Genomic DNA, 19439 nt, shown 5'->3' with positions numbered 1-19439 from the left:
CTCAGAGAAGTGAGCTGCGGCGTGCAAGCAGGCACCTGGGCACGAGGCGTGGCTGCTGACTTGCTCCTTCCTTGAACCGACTCCAAATGACAGTGGCCAGGAGTTCTGCCTGAACTCCCCGCCCAGGGCTAACTCATCCTCTGATGTCATTCCCCTTCGGCTCTGAGCAAGCAGGGTACTTGACAGAGCTGGCTGGTAGGGGCCAGGCGTGGCTCCAGGCCCTGCTAACTGCTCTGGGTGAGGCGAGCCCCAGGGCACAGAGGGCTGGGAAGCAGGCGAGGAGGCACCCGGCTCTCTCTCTCGGGGTTGGGGTCTCCTGCCAGCCCAGCTTTGGGGCAGGTAGGAAAAGAAAGGCTCCCTGAGCCCTGGAGCGGTGGTGCACAGGCTCACCTACCAACCACATTACTATTATTTTAAGTCCCCAGGCTTATAAATGCGGGTTATTTTTATCTCTGCAGATTTAAAAACTGTGAAACAAAGTTTGAGAGGGTGGAAGTGTCAGAGCTGGGAACACTGAAAAGAAACACAGAGAAGGGGAGGAGGAAGGAGAAGTAGAGATGGGAAGAAGCAGGAGAAAGACAGGAGGGTGAAGAAGGTAGAAAGACACAGGGACACTAGGAGCCAGGAAGCTCATGCACTTTCTTTCTTTTCTTTTTTTTTTTTTTACAGGAGAGCTGTCTTGGGAATACAGGGAGGAGGCTGGCGAGCCGGCCAGCCCATGAGTGCCAGGTACTTGGCCTGTCCTTCCCAGGAGGAGGCCTACTGGGCCCCAGGGCTTGCCTAAAAATGCCAGATTTGCAGAAGAGGTCTCCCTTGAGCCTCTTTATTCTTCATATGTCTTTGAAGCTTATGTCTTCAAAGCTCCCTTTATTCCACTACGGACTTTGATCTGACCCCAGAGATGCCATTGTCGTCCTTCTCCTCCTCAAGACCCTCAGTATCACCCTGCTTTTCTAACGTAGTCAGTTCTTAAACAGAAATCTGCAAATATTCCCGAATCCTTCCCACGACACGAGCAGCCGCGTCCCTAAGTCAGTCCCTGCTGCAGCCACATCCATCTTTAAATGACGCTAGTGGGAAATTCCATTGCTTATCAACAGTCAGGACTTTCTGGAGAGAATTCAGAAAATCAGCCTGCTGCTCTTTTCAAAGAATGTTTTAAAAATGCAATGTTTTCATGACATCATGCGACACCGCGACCACCTGTGTCCCCCACCAAACCATAAGCCCTGTGAAGGCAGGCATACTGCGGTGGCCTCGCCCCCAGGTGATAAACACAGGGTCAGCCGCGTGATGAATACTTGCGGAATGAATGGACAAACGGATGAGGGGTACAAACATGTGGGCAAAAATCAAGAATGAAAATGAGGAATGTTTTATGTGAACCATCCCCTTTGCATACCAAACCCGAAATGTAATGTGGTTTGGCATCCGACGCTCTGAACATTTCTAATGTAACAGACCGCGAGCGTCATCGCTTCTCCTGTGTCCCTGGCCTCTGTCCCCCTTCCAGATAAACCGCGGCTTCCACAGCGGGTAGACTCTCTCTTACTGTGTTGGGACTGCACACCGCTGTGAACACACGGCTGTACGGTCCCGGGGAGGCCTGGTCAGGTCAAGGAGCGGAAACCCACCGGATGCTTCCAAGCATCTCTGCAAAGAAAGCTCTAGATCCCCTGACACAGGCTCCAGATACCAGGGAAAGGTTCTGGATGTTCTGCAGGGACACAGCTTGCCTATAAATCCAAGATCCTCTGTCCAAGGGCTCGGGCTCTCACACCTGCAGCTGTAGCCGGACAGCAGCCTGCACACTTTGCTTTCCTGTGCACAGAAATGTTGGCACAGAAATGGGGCTCACCTCTAACACTCTGGTGTCTAACTGAACTGTTTCTTTTAAATAAAAATCCCAGTGAACAAAAGAGAGGTGCAAGTACAAGGAGTTTGCTATTTGAAAGAATAAAAGTATGCATTTAGAATCCATTCGAAATTGGTTTTAAAATTTTTATTTATTTGAGAGAGAGAGAGAGAGAGAGAGAGAGAGCATGAGTGGGGGAAGAGGCAGAGGGAGAAGCAGACTCCCTGCTGAGCATGGAACCCGATGTGGGACTCCATCCCAGCACCCTGGGATCATGACCTGAGCCAAAGGCAGACACTTAACTGACTGAGCCATCCAGGTGCCCTGAAATGGATTTTTAGATGGTTGGTAAGGTGTAAAATTAACTAGGCCTACTGCTATTATGATAAATGTCTGGATTAATTTAATGAGACTTTACCAAGTATATGGGCAGGGGTCAGGGATGTTTTACAATTTGGTATAGAAACAGGTAACTTTAAAAAAATTTAAAAATTTTTTTGATTTTTCTCTGATGGTTTTATGAAACGTTCTGTGTGAGGGCTGCCTGGGAGGCTTGGTCAGTTGGGCGGCACGCTCTTGATTTTGGCAAGGTCATGATCTCTGGGTCCTGGGATGGAGCCCCAGCATCGTCGGGCTTCGTGCTCAGTGGGGAGTCTGCTCAGGGATCCTCTCTCTCCCTCTCTTTCTGCCCCCCACCCTCCTCTAGTGTCCCCTCCTTTCTAAATTAAACAAATAAATCTTTTTTTTTTAAAGGGAATACTTTGTATGAGAGGCAACGCTTGACTAAGGAAAACTGCTACCTTCCCGATTACCTTTGGAATACTGAATAATGAAAAGAAATGGGAAAATAATAAATGCAAGGTTTTGGACCTTAAGTCCATGAATACAAGAATGTTGATGCTGATATGATGTATTCTCCACGTACTATTTTAGGCACTGGGAGAAAACTGGGAAAAAATATAGGATCTCTAAAAGAGTTCCAGAATAGTTCTAGCTCCAAAGAATTTAAATCACCTTTAAGATATTATCTTGTCATTTAATCTCAAAACATGTCAGTTCAGCCAACTAAAGACAAGCATAATTATGCAGGCGAGAATGGTGGGCTGACTCGGGCTCATAAATCACCCCAGGGAGGGGGCTTTGGGGGGGGCCCCACCCTAGAGCTCTACCACCGCCTTCCTGGGAACATGTGGACACATTATTTATGCTTTGCTTCCACAGGAGCAAAATGAAATCCACTCACTCTCGTCAGTCTCCCCCAATCTCCAAAAGGCAGCTCCTTGTTTGTTTTCTGTCTGCCCGGCCTTCCATCTGCTGTGAGCCCCCCCAGCCTCCTCCTACGGCGACGCCCAACGTCCACGACGGACTGGCCTCTTCCCTCTCCCGGTCCTGCTCCTTCACGGTGCTGCTTTAGCATACGGCGTCGGGGCCCTGTCAGCACAGACTCGCACATCTCCGGCTAATCCTCATTGGTTCCAAAAGTTGTGTCATCAAACATGCACAGATCCATTTTCTTTTTGACTAAAAACCTAAATATTTCCACACGTCAAGGATGCCCTGTGACATTCGTTTTCCTCACCCACAACTCTTCTCTTCCTGGCACAGACATCCCCTGCCTCCCTTAGTACCACAAGCCTAAAGATCTTTAAGCCACAGACGGACTCAGGGAAGGAAACGTGCGGATTACAGAGGCCAAGGACGAGTGTGATGACACACGATGTCCAAGTTCAGACTTGGTGTGAGAATCACTCAGGAGAACTGAACGAATGGTTGGGAGGCCAGACGCTGCCCCCGGCCTCTCATCAGATCTCCAGGAAGGGGCCGTATTTTACAGCAAAAGGAAAGGCAGCACCACCAGCAGCCAAACAGTCATGGAATCGTTAAAAAGCAAGACCGATCGCTGGTGGGATAATTTTTTTTTAAAGATTTTATTTATTTATTTATTTGCGAAAGAGACAGAGAGAGAGAGCAAGTGAGCAGGGGGAAAGGCAGAGGCAGTGAATCTCAAGCAGACTCCATGCTGAGCGGGGAGCCTGACATGGGGCTCGAATTCACGACCCATGAGATCATGACCTGAGATGAAACCCAAGAGTCAGACCCTTAACTGACCGAGCCACCCAGGTGCCCTGTTGGCAGGAGAATTTTTTTTTTTTTTTTAAAGTAGAACTTTTTTTTTTTTTTTTTTTTTTTTTTAAAGATTTTATTTACTTATGTGACAGAGAGACAGCCAGCGAGAGAGGGAACACAGCAGGGGGAGTGGGAGAGGAAGAAGCAGGCTCCCAGCGGAGGAGCCTGATGTGGGACTCGATCCCGGATCACCAGGATCACGCCCTGAGCCGAAGGCAGACGCTTTAACGACTGCGCCACCCAGGCGCCCCGGCAGGAGAATTTTTAAGCAAAGTTACTAGAGCACTGTATTAGTCAGGTTCTCTAGAGAAACAGAACCAGTAGGATATATACATATGTATACATAGATATATATATATGTGTGTATATATATATATATACACACATATATACACATGCACACATACACACACACACACACACACACACACATATAAAGAGATTTGTTATAAGGCAATGGTTCACACTATTATGTCCCAAGACCTGCAGAAGGCCTGAGAACCAGGCCTTACAATGGTATGTTACAGTTCAAAAGCCAGCAGGCCCAAGACCCAAGAAGAGCTGAGTTTCAGTTCGAGCCCAAAGGCTGGAAAGGACCAACGTCCCAGCTCTGCAGTCAGGCAGGTCGAATGCCCTCTTACTAGTTTTCTCTTAGCCTGAGTCTGAAGGCCATAAGAGACTGATAGCCCAGCCCAACAGTCAGGCAAGAGGGATTCCCAGCTGCTCTGCCTTTATGTTCAGATCTTCAACTGCTTGGATGAGGCCCACCCCTATTGGGAAGGGTAGTCTGCTTCACTCAGTCTATGGATTCAAATGTTAGTCTCACCCAGAAACACCCTCGCAGATACACCCAGAAGAAATGTCTGAACAACTGTCTAGACATCCTGCAGCCCAGTCAAGCTGACATAAAGTTCACCATCATAGGGCCCAAAGTCGAAATCCACAATTCAGGACTATAGAAGCACCTGGTGACTCCACCCCAAAGTCACAATGCCTGCTTGGTCTCCTGGAAGACCAGGTTCTTGGTCACTAGAGAAGAGCCTGGGCATTTTGCTCAAGTTGGTCATGTTTAGGAAGTGGCTTCTCAGTATGATTCCATGTGATAATGGGCTTTGATGGAATTCTCATAATAAAACTACACAGGAATTATCCAATATCTTTTTTGTTCACTCAAGCTCAAGGAGCTTTTTATCTCATGGCATCTGGGGCAGAGAGAAGCTTACCTACTCCAGCCCCCTTGTTGACAAATGAAGCAGTCCTAGCCCCAGGGGCTGGGTAATAAATCCTTAGATGCAGAACAGGGATAGAACCCAGTCCTCCTAGGGCGCCTGGGTGGCTCAGTCAGTTAAGCACCTGACTCTTGATCTCAGCTCAGGCCATGATCTCAGGGTCATGAGATTAAGCCCTTCATGGGGCTCTGTGCTGGGTGTGGAGTCTGCTTAAGATCCTTTCCCTTTCCTTCTGCTCCTCCCTCCCCTTGTTCTCTCTCTCTCTCTCAAATAAATTTATTTTAAAAAAAGGAACCCAGGCCTCCTGATGTCCAGCCTGACTATTTTTCAATCTCCTATAAGGCTCTGTTTGTCTGTAGCTCAGACTTCTTTCAGTACCGGAGGTGGTTTAACAAGCGACTGTGGGCCAAACTATGCATCAGAAGGCCTCCTTGAAGTATTCAGGTATGACCCCAGTACTTTAGTGATGGGAACTCAGCCTCTCCAGTCACGCTGCCTGGGGTCAGATCAAAGGGCCACCACATACGGGCTGGGAAAGCTTGAACAAGTTACTTTGATCTCTCTGTGCTTCAGTTCCTCCGCAAAGACAAGGATGATATCGATATGTATACTACTTATGATGTGCAGGCTTGATGACACCCCTTCAAGCCACGATCGCCTCTCTGTTTCCCAGCTGAAGAAACTGAGGTACCAGGGATTAGGTGACTCAGTTAAGGTTGCACAGCTAGATGTGGAGGCATGTGAAGTCAGGCAGCCTTGCTCCAGCCACACATGCCCACTAGCCTCTCCCACCTGTCTAATAGCATATCTGTGAGGATTAAATGAGACTGTGAATGTAAGTGCCCAAAACAGTGCCTGGTCTATAATAAGCCGATTTAGCCCTTATGAATATGCTGCTGTGTGAAAAGCAATTTAAAGCATGGAATGATAATAACCTCTGTGGAAACCCAATTCTGTATACAGTTGGCACTCCAGCAACTCGGGTTTGAACTATGTCCACTTACATGTAGATTTTTTTGCATAAATACAGTACTGTGAATGTATTTTCTCTGATGATTTTCTGAATAATGCTTTCTTTTTTCAAGCTTACTTTATTGTAAGAATACAGTGTACAATACATATAACATATGTAATACGTGTTGACTAAATGTATGTGATCGGTAAGGTTTCCAGTCAACCGTGATTAAATTTTGGGCGGGTAAAAAGTTATACTTGGATTTTCAACTGCACTGGGGGGGGGTCAGCATCCCTAACCCCCATGTTGTTCGAGGGTCAAATGTATTAAGTGATAATCCTTCGGAATTCAGAGGAAAACACTGTGAAAAATATTTTACATAAATGCACAACTGAAATGTTCTTCATTGAGTTTGGTTCTATGGGCGTTTAATCATCAGGCTAGAAGTCCTTGTACTTCTAAGACTTGCCTGAAATGTTCGGTGTAAATCACCCTCAGGATATCAGAGCTTTCCCCCTCTAACATATTAAAACACAGGTAAGCAGAACTAGTGCCAAAGCTCCATATGGCCTTGTGTTTCGAACACAGTTCTCCTGCTTAGGAGCCCCAGCTGTGATTTATTACCTCCCAAAATAAGTGCAAGGCAGTGCACACGTAAGTGCACATTATGGAAGGCAACAGTATACATTTCATTTAACCTGGGTTAGACTAGTTAACGGAAACCCAAACCGGGATCTGAAAAGAAGCATGATTGATTCTTAATTTAAACAGGAAACAACATTTAACATTTCTTCCCAAAATTTCAGGTATGCTAAAATAGCACCCGGGTACCGCTAAGGAGGATCAGAATTTTTCTCGTTTAAAATAAGCCCACATTTTAAAATCTGATAGTTCAGTCTTTTAAGTTCTACCCGAGTCAATGCCTGAGGCCACATCGGGAGCTCCACATCTTTGGACCGCAGGGGAGTGCCCCGGACACCCCCACAGGCAGATGGCAACCGTGTTGCTCGCCGCTGGGACAACTCGCTCACACTCCCAAGTCTTGGTCCCCAGGGAGGGCAGGGGCGGTCACCTCCCCGCACTGGGACCGGCGGCCAGCCTTTGCCCAGGGCTCTCCCGTGGGTGGCAGTGACCCTGCTCCCACCCCGTGGTGACCTGCCTGGCCAGGACTCGCTGGGACTCGGTCTTCCTTCCTGGCAAGGGGCGGCGGGTCCCTTCTGCCTATAGCGCCCCCCCCCCCCCCCCCCCCCGGCTCTCCCCAACATGGTTCAGCTCCCTTTCCCTCCGGTCTCCTCCAAGGCTTGGGTCCCTTCTCCCCGAGGCTCAGCTGCCCAAGGCTCAACTTCCCTCTCCTGCGCTCCCCCAAGGTTCGATCTCCCCTCCCAGGTGTCCTCCTTCTACCTTGCTCCCTTCTCCCCGCCTTTCTCGGGGTCTCCCCTGCGACTCCGTGCCCCTCTCCCCGGGTATCCCCCACGGTTCTGCTCCCCTCTCCCGGAGTCACCCCGCAGCTACGCTCCCCTCTCTCAGGTATCCCCACGGTTCTGCTCCCCTCTGCCTGGGTCTTGCCCAAGGCTAGGATCCCTTCTCCCCGATGTCCCCACAATTCTGCTCTCCTCGACCCGGCTTTTCTCGGGGTCTCCCGCGCGGCTCCGCTCCCCTCTCTCTGGGTAACCCACGGTTTTGTTCCCCTCTCCCAGGTGTCCTCACGGTTCTGCTCCCCTCTGCCCGGGGTCACCCCGCAGCTATGCTCCCCTCTCCCCAGATCTCTCCAAGGTTCAGTTTCCCTCTCCCGGGTCTCCCCCGCATCTCGGCTCCCCGGTCTCCGGGTCGCCTCCCAAGGCCTGGCTCCTCCTCCCCAGGTGTCCCCCACGGTTCCGCTCCCTCCCCCCGGGGCGCCCCCTCGGCTCGGTCCCCCTTTCCCGGGGTCTCCCCCGCATCTTCGCTCCCCTCTCCCGGGTGTCCCCCACGCCTCGGCTCCAGTCTTCCCGGCTCTTCCGCGGCTAGCCTCCCCCCACCCCGGGTCCCCAAGGTGTCGGCTTCCCGCGGGGGGCGCGGGCGGAGGGCACTCACCGCGCGGCGCGGGCGGGCTCTGGGGACCGGGCGGGCGGCGGGCGGGCGTCCCGGGGCGACGGCGGCGCGGGGCTGCGGCGGGGCGGCCGGCCGGGTGGAGCGCGGCGGCTCCCGCCCGCGAGAACCCCCGCCGTGTCATTTGACCATATAAGGAGACGCACGCCTCCGAGACGCCGGCGGCGCGGGCTCGGCGCGCGGGCCGCGGCGTGGGGGCGCGGGGGAGGGCGCCCGTCCGCCTCCCGGTGGCCGGGGCGCTCGCGGACCCCGACTCTTGTGCGCCTGGGGCTCCGATACCCCCGGGTCTCTAAGGCGCGGGGTTACCGGGGCTCCGTCCCTGGCATGGGCTCACAGGGCCGAGTGGGGGCAAGGGCCGCGCGCGGGCCGCCACGGCTGCCACCAGGGTCTCCCCACGCCGGGGCGCAGTGGCAGGGGTCTCCCCACGCCCTCACTCTCCACCCGGGTCCGGGGAACGCGACGCCAGCTGAAGCCTGAGAACGGGTGGGGGTGGGCTGCCTTACGGGGACCGCCGATCCGGTCTTGCAGGGGCAGGAGGCCGGCGTCTGGGATGTATCTGCGCCGTGGGCTTTTCCGCCTTACCCCGCAGACCCCTCTCGGTCACGAAAGGAGCCGAGCAGATGGCCAGAGAGAATGGATCGTGCCAGGTTCTTTGTTCCGCTAGGCAGGGGCCAGGGGGCTGTTTAGACGTTCTGTTGTTCCCTTCGGGGCGAGAAAACAAAGGTGAGCTGGAGAGAGTGCCTCCCGGAAGCGCAGCCCCTGCGCGGGCAGCCCACACTTAGCAGGGACGGATGCACCCCTGCACCCGCAAGAAAGGGGGCATCGGGGTAGAAATGCTTGCTCTTGAGTGGGTGGCCAGCCTTCCCTGCCCCCCCCCCCCCCCCCCCCCCCCGGGAGAAGATGGGCTGATGCGAGGACAGCAGCGGGAGAGAGCAGGAATACCGTGGGCAGACATGTTATATTTACCAAGCAGTGGGCCTCAGAGAAGGAAGAGCTACGGGCTTCTTCTCTCTTGGTTGACGCTCAGTGTCTGGGGCTATTCGAGACTCTGTGGGTCTCCATCATGGAATCACAGATCTTGAGAGTCCTATAAGCTACACTCATTGAGCACGAGCCCCGCATGTGATATCCTTTGCTTCTCACCCCTTGAAGCTAAGGATTAATACCCCAGTGTTAAGGTGAGGAAATTTCAGCTCAGAGAGATTTGCTCAAGGCCAGCTGAGATTTGACCTGGAGTCTGTCAGATGGCAAAACCCTGCGAGTAGCTTACAGGACAGGACATGCCCCTCATCCCACCAGTCACTCCGTTGCCCTCCAGAGGGCCGAGATGGGTTACAGCAGTGAACCCAGACAGAGCTGGATGTGGGGAATCCAGCCTTCCTTCCCCCATTCCTCCCTGAACCTGACAGGTTCTCTCCAAGGACGAAAGTATGGGCTCCAGACCTGCACTCCCACCCATAGTCAAAGCAGGTCAGTATCTTGAGCAAAGCCTGTGTAGACAAGCCTCTTCCCGCTGACAGTTATCTAGACGTGTTGTCTGTATAGTTGCAGGTGACAGAACCATCTTCCAGAGAGAACAAGAGAGAGAGAGAGAGCTGAGGGAAAATCAAAACACTTAAGGAGCAGCAATGAATAGGATGGACTTGAATAGCTGCTGGAACAAAGAGCACACTATTTCAAAAATAAATTTTCATGAGACAGTCTGGGGAAGTGTGACACTAACAAGGCAGTGGATGACATTGATAAGTTATTATGAATTTATTTTAGGTGTGATAATGAAATAGTACACACACGCACGCACATATTCTTAAAGCCCTTAGCTTTCAGAAATAGAGCCAGAATATTTACCAATGAGATAACATTATGTCTGAAATTGTTGCAAAATAATTTGAGGTGGGGGAATGAATAGGGCCAATATATAAAAGAGTATCCACCATGGATTAATGGTAACTGGAAGCTGGGCGATGGGTGTGTGGGGGTTCATTCTACTAGTCTCTTTCCTTTTGTAGTGCTTGAAAAATTCTGTAATGGAACATTTTTTAAAGTACAAATGCACATACCATTTGACTTTGACCCAGCGTTTCCCCTTAACAGGAAATTATCTTACAGATAGACGTGCTCATGTGTAAATTGATATACATACAAGAGTAAGCCTTGTGGAATTCTTCATAATAGCAAAATATTGGAGCATGTTATATGTTCAACAACAGGGACTAGTTAAATATTGTTTGGTACATTTTACAGTTATTTCTATATGCAGCTGTTAGAAAGAACAAGGTAACTATATTTATTGATTTGGCATGATCTCCAAGTTCTGTCTATGGAAAGAAAAGTAGCTAGTAACCAAATATTTGTATTAAGAAAGGAAGGGAGGAAGACAATGTATACATATAATAGTGGTTGCCTCTGGGGAGATGTGGGGAGCTGGGGCCAGGAGTGGAAGGAAGATTAGTTTCACTCTTTACTCTTTTGTTTCTTTTAAATTTTGAGCTACATAAATATATCATTCATTCAAAAAATAAAAATATTTTAGGGGCGCCTGGGTGGCTCAGTCGTTAAGTGTCTGCCTTTGGCTCAGGGCGTGATCCCGGCGTTATGGGATCGAGTCCCACATCGGGCTCCTCTGCTGGGAGCCTGCTTCTTCCTCTCCCACTCCCCCTGCTTGTGTTCCCTCTCTCGCTGGCTGTCTCTCTCTCTGTCAAATAAATAAATAAAATCTTTAAAAATAAATAAATAAAAATAAAATATAAAAATATTTTAAAAATTAAAGCAACACATGCTCCTTTAAGACAAATAGGAAACAAGTTTGTTAAACAGACTTTATAGAAAATCAAGGAAGTTTGCTAGAAATAGAGGCAGGAGGAATATAGTTCTGAGCTGAATGGTACATACTTTTGGGAACAATTTAAATCAAAAGACAAACTATTTTTAAATTAAATTTTTGGGGTGCCTGGGTGGCTCAGTTGGTTAAGAGTCTGCCTTTGGCTCAGGTCATGATCTCAGGGTCCTGGGATGGAGCCCTTGTGGGCTCCTCGCTCAGTGGGGAGTCAGCTGGAAGATTCTTTTTCTCCCTCTCCAGCTTCCCCTCCCCCTGCTCATGCTCACTCTCTCTCTCAAATAAATAAATAAAATCTTTTAAAAAACAAATTTTTAGGAGCATCTGGGCGGCTCAGTAGGTTGAACGTTGGACTCTTGATTTCAGCTCAGGTCGAGATGTCTGGGTCCTGGGATCAAACCCTGCTTCAGGCTTGTGCTCAGCGGGGAGTCTGTGTATCCCTCTCCCTCTGCTCCTTCCCCTGCGTGCTTATGCACTCGTTCTCTCTCTCTCTCTCAAATAAATATATACATAAAATCTTTCAAATAAAATAAAATATATTTTTAAAAGGCAGGATGGTAAAATGTATTTTGAAACATTCTATCTTTTATACCATTGTATTTGCAGGGCCTAACTATAGCGCATGGCACATAGTATGTGCTTAATTAAAACAGATACTGAATGAATGGATGGATCACAGAAGACTTGTTTAATATGTGGCAAGTCTTTCATTTTGTAATTGATTATTCTATAGTATAGCAGATAGAATATTATAGAAAATAGAATGCTATGACGATATAACTTGCTCTCTGGAATCAGGTCTGGATTTGAATCCCTGTCCTACCTAGGATTTACTGAGGTGGCCTCAGGCAACCACAAAATCTCCCTAACCTTCAATCCACTCATATGTAAAATGGGTGAATAACATATACTTTGCAAAATTCTTGAGAGGATCCTTTGAGATGACTCATGTAAACCACAAAGCAGTGTTAGTATAGTCCTTGGCACATAGTAGGGCCTCAGTAAATATTAGCTTTTATTCCATGGTATTTTGTTTGACAGTAAAGGGAAGATGAATTCAGAATAAGAAGGAAATGTGAAGGTGGTGAAAGGTACAATTTTCCAGTTATAAAATAACTCAGTCCTGGGGAGGTATGTACAGCATGGTAACTAGAGCTAATAACACAGTTTTGCATATTTGAAAGTTGCTAAGAGAGTAGATTGTAAAAGCTCTCACCGCAAGAAAAAAATGTAACTGTGATAGATGTTAACTAGACTTATTGTGGCGATCATTTAGCAATATCTACAATTATCAAATCACCATGGTGTGCACCTGAAACTAACATAATATTATATGTTCATTATATCTCAATAAAAAAGGAAGGAAAGAGACTTAATTCTCATCAGAAGGAAGGATTAAAGTTGAGATTGTATTCTAAAGGTAAAAGATTGTTTTTTTGACAGAAAAATTCTCTGCTATGGATAAAAGGTTAATTTGTGGAAGAAAAGAAATTAAGAAATTATATTTCCTGGGAAGGCATAGAGGCAACTCTGATAGATAATTCAAGCAATTCAAACTTCTCTTATTCATTTCAATTCTGTAATTCCCTCACCAGCCAGCATCACCCTGACTTCTTCCTCTTTTATGGGGGGTGGTTTCAGGAATGGGGTAACAAGAAGCAGGGAAAAAAAGGGAAGGCTCTGTGGCATAGGCCAGTGGTTCTCGAAGTGTGGTCCAGGGCCAGCAGCATCAGGATTACCCAGACACTGATTAGAAGTAAAACATTCCCTGTGTTTTAACAAGCCCTGTAGGTAATGACTAATAGTACCTTGAGGTAAAATACTCCCTACTGATTCCAACTCTGGACTCAGTAATTTACCAGAAACCCAGATGTTAGTTTCTAGGGGGGTTGGGGAAGTAGAAACAGATACACTGAACACAGACAGGCCTCTGGAACTCTAAAATTCAATTACAAGCATTACTTACTCTGCCAGGTACTTCACCGGAGGGAAGCACAGGTAGAAATGAACTCTCAAATCCAATGGCAAGTATTACTCCGTGGGATACTTCATGGGAGGGAAGCACAAAGTAGAAAACTTAAAGGCAAATCCTAGCAGCCTGTGTTTCAGTGGTACAAATGCTGAAACCTAATTCTCTCCTCCGAGAGGGCCAGAGAGGAAGGCACAGCTTCCAGAAGTGTGGTCAGCTCTGGTGGTGGGGGAGCAGGTGGGAGAGGGGGTGGTCAGCCCGGGGTCTCCTCCTGACCGTGGCCACCTCGAGGGTACTAGGAGACCTCACCAGCACCAGGAAGAAAGGGAACACATGAAAACAGGCAGAAGTTCAAGACCTCCCTATGTCCCTTACCCTAACTGACAATTTCAATGAGGATTTTTACAGCACTCCTCCCATTTCAGAAGCAGAACTTCTCACAGGCAGTTCTGCCCACTCAAACCGTGGGCAGGAAGCTGTTGGAAGATTTGCCGTTGATTCAGAGGTAATCATTCTTAATTGCCTCAGATGGTTGGAGGGTGAGTGTCTAAGATCATAAAAGCTGGCGGTAAGACCTGAGTTCTTGCTCTGTTCCTGGGAAGGGAGCGGGGTGAGGGGCAGGTCTGTGCATGCCTCCCTATGACACAGCAGCACCTCAGTATGCTGGCTCAGACCCCTGGCTCACTTTTTTAAAGCAGGATTTGCCTGAATGGAGAGGGAACATTTCTAACAGAGATGACCGTGCAGGCAGGGCATTCACCTGCCTGTGCCCCTGAGCTTGGGAGCTCGGGCACCTCCATGTCCCCTGGAGCAAACCAAAGGAATTTGGTCTGGTTTACAGCTGTGTTCTCATAGGCGCCCAGATGTTGCCCCTGTGCCTGTTAAGACTTTCAGGAAAAACCTAGCCCTTCAGGAGACACAAACTCTTTTCCTTCTCCCCCCGCCCCCCAGCCTTGCTCTGATTGGGGAGGGGGGAAGCTTGGCTTTTTCTTAAGACACAGAGTTTCCATATCCCGGTTCTTTGTTCTCTCTTTTTCCAAACTGATTTAATGGATGCAAATAGTCACAGTGTTCAAAACCTCAAAACATGTCTGACTTCGAGCCAAATCCACACACAACTCCATGATTTTCTGAGTTTGCCATCATTGGTTAAAGCTGGTCTGGAGTATTTCATGCAAGTTTCCGTCGTGGCTTTGATAACTCATTTAAGAAGGGTTCTGTTTGGCAGCCTCGCGGCCAATAAAACGAAACCATTCACACTGCGGTTCGTTCCTGTGAGGCGCAGAGGCCAGTCGTGGATCAGGAAATGCTGCTGGACTGTTTCAGATGAAAACAATTTCTCATGTGGGCCCTGGAAATGTTTGCTGCTTCTCTGAGACCTTTGTGTCTCTGATTTCAGCCCTTTTCTGCAGTAACCCAGTCACTTCTCTGTTTGCCAACAGTTTTACTCTGTTTTTCCTCTGTCCGCTCTTCCAGAACCCATTGAAAGGAAGTGTAAGTGTCCGAGGCCTGCGCAAACCTAGCAACATTCTGTGTTGAATGAACCGTGTTTGCTTCCCTACAATCCCTGAAGTGCTTTTCCCGGTGGCCTCTGCCAGTTCTTCCTGGAGGCCCTGAAATGGGAGCATCTCATGCCCACTTGGTTCTCAGAATGTGAGATTTGAACTACAGTGAAGTCACAAGTATTCATTGTGAATTAACTTTATGAATGAGCACCGCAACTTTAAAATCCCCAGTGCGCCCTCCCTGCCACTCAAGTCTTCTCTGTGCTATTTCCACTTTGATTAGGGTCCTTAACAGAAAATCCAGTGGTCTAGCTAGGAAGAGCCCGGGCTGCCAGGAGGGGCGGAAAGGACGGGGCTCCAGCCCAGGCGCACCTGCCGGGCTGTATGTGCGTGCCACCCGCCACCCGTGCGTGTCCTCTTTACTTAACCTCTGAAACAAAGGATGGCCCCTCTTCTCACGTTGAAGGGTTATTTGAAATTACGTAATCCTTCTTGAAGTTATTTTTATAGTTAATCAATCCCTGAAAAATTTCCAAAGTGTCTCCTGCCATAGAAATGATTGTGCATGGCACGTATTGCATGGAGCACTGGGTGTTATACGCAAACAATGAATCATGGAGCTTTACATCAAAAACTAAGGATGCACTGTATGGTGACTAACATAACAATAAAAAATTTAAAAGAAAAAAGAAAAAAAGAAATGATTGTGCAGCGTGGTATGTGACGTTTGTGGGTGACAAATAGCTGTATTTTATGTTGCTTTATGTTCTCCTAAAAACACAAGTGTTTCAGAAGGTGCTTTAACGTGGGGCCTGAGAGTCACGAGAGAGCTTCCTGGGACCGCCAGGCTTTGTGGGACAGCACTGCAACGGTCCTTGACTGCTGGGAACCAGGAAAAGATTTCCTAAAATGTCTGACCTTCGCTGGATCCTGGCAGTACTATTTGCCCCCCAAAGAATCTTTTCAAATTCTGGCCCATCCTAACCGCACACATATTTTTGGAAACTTCTGCCCAGTTAGAGATGCTGAGGAATGACTCTGTAACTGTTCCAGATTCGTCATTGCCTCCTGGAGGGATGGAGGGGCTCCAGGGGCAAAACACTGTCAGATACCCAAATTGTTCCTTAGCTGTCTTTAAACTCAGTAAGTGCCTCTTCCTTTCCCTTCCTTGCTTCCTTCCTGCCTGGCTGTCTTCCTCTTTCTCTCCCTCTCTCCCATTCTCTCTCTCTTTCCTTCCTTCTTCCCTCCCGCCCTTCCCCTGTCTTTCTCTGGTTTCGTTTCAATAATCTGAAATTACGCTTTCCTCTTGCAGATGGCCTTACCACAACCTGGCTCCCTGATCTTGTTACCGTTTTAGGGACCCAGTTCTGTCTCCCACCCTGTCTGTGTGGCATGCCTACTTCCCTATATTGTCACCGGTCCCTCGAGTTTCCAGGTTGGGCTGAAAGCAGAGGAAGGAAATGCTTGGAGGTTTTCTGTTTTGAAGAGTATGTTTGGAAAGTCATCAAGTCAGGAGAACAGGGGCTTCCCACGTAAGTCGGGAGGTCCTTGAGACCCCTTTCCACCCGGTCTCTTGACTCCCTCATGCTCCGCCTCCTCCCCTGAGCAAAGATGGCTTTCCACACTCTGTTCTGCCCCGAGAACTCCTGAAACACAAAGTATCTCCCCTGGGAAGGCTGCAAGGAGTACCATCCCTACCCCTGTCTTTTGACCATTCCATACTGTCCCATCTTTCCCTTGTTTATGACAACAAAGGAAAGAGTGGGAGCCCCTTCTGGACAAGGATGGACACATTCATTTTTATATTCTCTGCAACTCGGTCAGTATTCACTGAATTCAATTCAGGTATCGTGAAAATGCCTAAACCAAAATAGGGCTGCCATACAAGGGCTCATATGGGCCTACCTAAACCAAACAAATCAACCCTATTGCCCATTTGGGCAGTTCGGTTATCTGGGCTTTGCACGGAGATCCGACTTGCAAGCACTTGCATTAAAGCGCAGTGGAGGGACGCCTGGGCTGCTCAGTCGGTTAAGTGTCTGCCTCTGGCTCAGGTCAGGATCCCAGGGTCCTGGGATCGAGTCCCACATCTGGCTCCTTGCTCAGCAGAAAGCCTGCTTCTCCCTCTGCCTGCCGCTCCCCCTGAGTATGTTCACTCTCTCTTTTGCTCTGTCTCTCTCTGACTAATAAATAAATAAAACCTTAAAAAAAAAGAAAGCGGAGTGGGGGGCCTGTCCTCTCAGGCAGCGGGGGATGGGAGCCAGGAGCTGCTCTTTCTGCAGGAGTACATCCGGCAGGTGCCCTATGCAGCTGAAATCAGCCCGCAGGGGGTCAACCCGTGGACCTTCCTGGGGTAGCGCTTCTGCCCCTGAGAGTCTAGCTCTTCCCGAGGAGGCGCCTGCTGCTCCACACCTGCCCCTGCCACTCCCGCCTGGGCCCTGAGGGACGTGCAGAAAGCAGCTCCCTGAGGGACGACCTGGAAGTGGTCATGTCAGCGGAAGCCACCGCCTTCATCTTTAGCAAACTAAATGTAGTGAATTCACGTCTTAAAATTGGGGCTGGGGCATGCCTGGTTCGCTACTAAATGCTTTAAGACAGTCTGTCTGTACAGACGGGAGATTGCAACACAAAGCTTGTGTCTCCCAGGGAGACCGGTGTTCTGTTCTCTGCCGCCACGTGAGTGTGTCCGGTGGGCCACTTGTCAAAGCAGGTCTAATTGCTGGAGCCTCTTTAGCGGGACAGCTCTGCTGTAGCCCTCGAGAGGGGCGTCCTCACCCCCAAAGCGGGGCTTGCGATCAGCGGGCTACAGAGATGGGCCCACGTAGGTGCACACAGCTCATCCCTTTTGAACCATATCTGTTTAATGGTGGAGTCACTCGGAGAGAAAAACTGGTCTATTTCCCTCACTCACTCATACTGCTGGTGGATAGTCCTTCCCAAAGGCAGACCAGATTCATAAGGTTGTACTTGCCTTCACAGCGCCCATCCACACTCCCAGAGACGACCGTGCAGCTTTCTAAGCCATGCGGTCCTAGTTTTGACTCGCACATCCCTGGCCAAGATGGGGACCAGCACCCTGCTCTTGCAGAATCACGCTTTCGCTGGGGAGAAGTACCCTTTCACATGGCCAGGTGGGCTTGGTCTGAGGACTCCTTTACTTTGGAGGGTGTCTCCTGTTCCCTTGCAAGGGGCAGGCACACGTGGCGGGGCGACAGAGTCCTTGCTTGAGCGAACTGATCGGGCTGATAGTCGATGAATGTAAACTTGACATCCCGGATTCTGGAATGCAGGGTCCGGAAGAGCTATCATTCGTTATCACTGTTACAACAGATGTTTTCTTTTCTTTCTGCCTTTCTTCTGTTTTTGACGGCTGATATGGTGGCATTTTTTGTGTAAGAAAGTGCGGTGGTTGTGGCTTTAGATAAAGAGTCTTTGAAGACTCCTTTCTTCTTTCTGTCTCAGACTCTAGGAGGAGACGTGGTTTTAGGGGGCTCTGCACCCCACATAGCGCGGCGGGGGGCAGAGCACTGGTGCAGGGGAGACCAGGAGAGCCTGCGGCAGCCCCCACCAGTGCAGGACGCCTCCCTGCAGGCCAAGGAGGCAGAGTGGGGCTGTGGCTCAAAGGAGGAGAATGTCTCTGCAGCAAAGCTTTGGGACAGAGAGAAGGGGCCACAGAGGCCTGCTGGGAAAAATAGTGCCAGTGAGAATGAAAGGACACCGTCTGTAAGAAAACAGAAAAGTGAGGCAGAGAAGAAGAAAGAGACGGTAAAAGCAGGCTTCCTTCCACCTGGGAAATAAGCAAGGGGCCGGCACTTGGCTGGTTAATTCATGTGAGTAAATAAGGCTCAGGCTACTAGTCCCTGGAAGTCGGGAATGGTTTCAGAGGAAGAAGCTGCAGTTACCCCCAAACTCTCCATGAGCTAGCTGCACGCTCAGCTTCGGCCGTTCGGAGTGCGGCCACGGCCTTACAAGCCCAGCAAGGGAGCGAAGCAGGGAAGGGCAGGTGGGATCTTCTTAGGCCAGCCCCTGCGGTGACGGTGAATTGCACGCTCTGTTCAAGAGTTGTTCAAGGCAATGTGTGTAGGACTAGCAAAAGTTCCCGTTCAGTCCGCTACTCTCTCGAATAGAGCACTCTCTAGAGAGGCCTGTTTATGCCACGCCCTAGGTAATGTGATGTTATGGTCAAGGCTCTTGGTCCCAGAAAGGGGAGGCAGGGGGGTGATAGCAGAGTCACCCAGGAGCTGCCTCTGGTCCAGCGTGGACTCCCCTGGAGTGGACTGGAAAGGCACGCGGCTCCACTCCTCCGTGGGAGCAGGTAGCAAAGCCACAGCTCGGCAGGCAGGAGCCTTCCCCGGTGTCTCTGCTGGGAGAACAAGCCGACTCCTGCCTCATTCCTACCACAAGGGCTTGAGGCCAAGTTAACCAGAATGAAGGGACATTCCAGAGGATGAGGAATGCCAGGATCCCTGGCCTGGTTCCCAGGTTGGGGTGGGGACCCCGGAATGACCGTGTGCCCCCCGGTGGGGCTGGGAGCCGCCTGTGTGATTCGGGAGGCCGAGCCCAGAGATGAATGTTCACACCAGGGTCAGGACACAGGAAAGTGTCCCGGCGGCATCCGAGTTTCGTCTCCCAAGCAGAAGCAGCTTGCCAGCTGGAAGGAGACCTGAGAAGTTTTAAACCCAGGCCACTCCTCCAGCTTCTAGAAGCTGGGCCTGTCTGCCTCCTTTCTTGGTCCTGACAATAATGGCGTGTGCCCTGACGAGGGAAATAACCCCAAACAGACCCGGGGCCACACAGCCCAAGTGAGTGTGTCTGGTAGGGCTAGTCCTTCAGTGGATATGCTCTGGATGCTGGTCAGCTGCCTGCCAGCGGATTTCG

At 49.8% G+C, this 19439-nt stretch overlaps 1 protein-coding gene across 3 annotated transcripts in view; it reads right to left on the bottom strand.

Moving 5' to 3' along the window:
• The window catches only part of FHL2 (four and a half LIM domains 2), a 68228-nt gene that overhangs the window by 26899 nt on the left and 21890 nt on the right, over positions 1-19439 (bottom strand). Inside the window, exons 1-2 of one of the 3 annotated variants that reach the window (XM_044379035.3) lie at positions 9218-9389; positions 8755-8953 (exon numbers count right to left, since the gene is read on the bottom strand). The exons of 1 other annotated variant lie outside the window; for it this stretch is intronic. The gene's annotated coding sequence lies outside the window, so the exon portion shown is untranslated. Of the gene's footprint in view, positions 1-8236; positions 8316-8754; positions 8954-9217; positions 9390-19439 lie in introns of those variants that run through there. One more of the 3 variants, XM_026515729.4, reaches the window with a different exon arrangement.

The sequence above is a fragment of the Ursus arctos genome, unplaced genomic scaffold, assembly GCF_023065955.2.
Source record: "Ursus arctos isolate Adak ecotype North America unplaced genomic scaffold, UrsArc2.0 scaffold_8, whole genome shotgun sequence".
In the NCBI taxonomy this organism is placed as follows: Eukaryota; Metazoa; Chordata; class Mammalia; order Carnivora; family Ursidae; genus Ursus; species Ursus arctos.
This window is presented reverse-complemented; position numbering and strand designations above follow the sequence as displayed.